Raw genomic sequence first — 336 nt, forward strand, 5'->3', positions numbered from 1 at the left:
GTTAACTTTAGTTAAATTTAATCAAATCATTCAAATTGATTATTAACTCATAAAATTGACTGCACACGAGTTTTTATCGTAATAAAATAATTTAAAATATATAATTTGTACACATGTATGTATATGTACAAGGAGGAACTAAGATGGTTTGTTAGTTTGACTTTGTTGGCCACTTGGAGAATGGAGATTGTGTGCGCGTGCGTTCTAAGTAAGTTCTTTGGTTGAGTTGAAGTTGCTGACTCTTAGTTTCATTTTCTCCTCACAAGTCCCCATAATATACACAACTTCATCCCCAATACTACTAATTAAATGCATAATGCACCCTTAACTCTCTCC

This window comes from Arachis ipaensis, chromosome B01 (assembly GCF_000816755.2).
Source record: "Arachis ipaensis cultivar K30076 chromosome B01, Araip1.1, whole genome shotgun sequence".
In the NCBI taxonomy this organism is placed as follows: domain Eukaryota; kingdom Viridiplantae; phylum Streptophyta; class Magnoliopsida; order Fabales; family Fabaceae; genus Arachis; species Arachis ipaensis.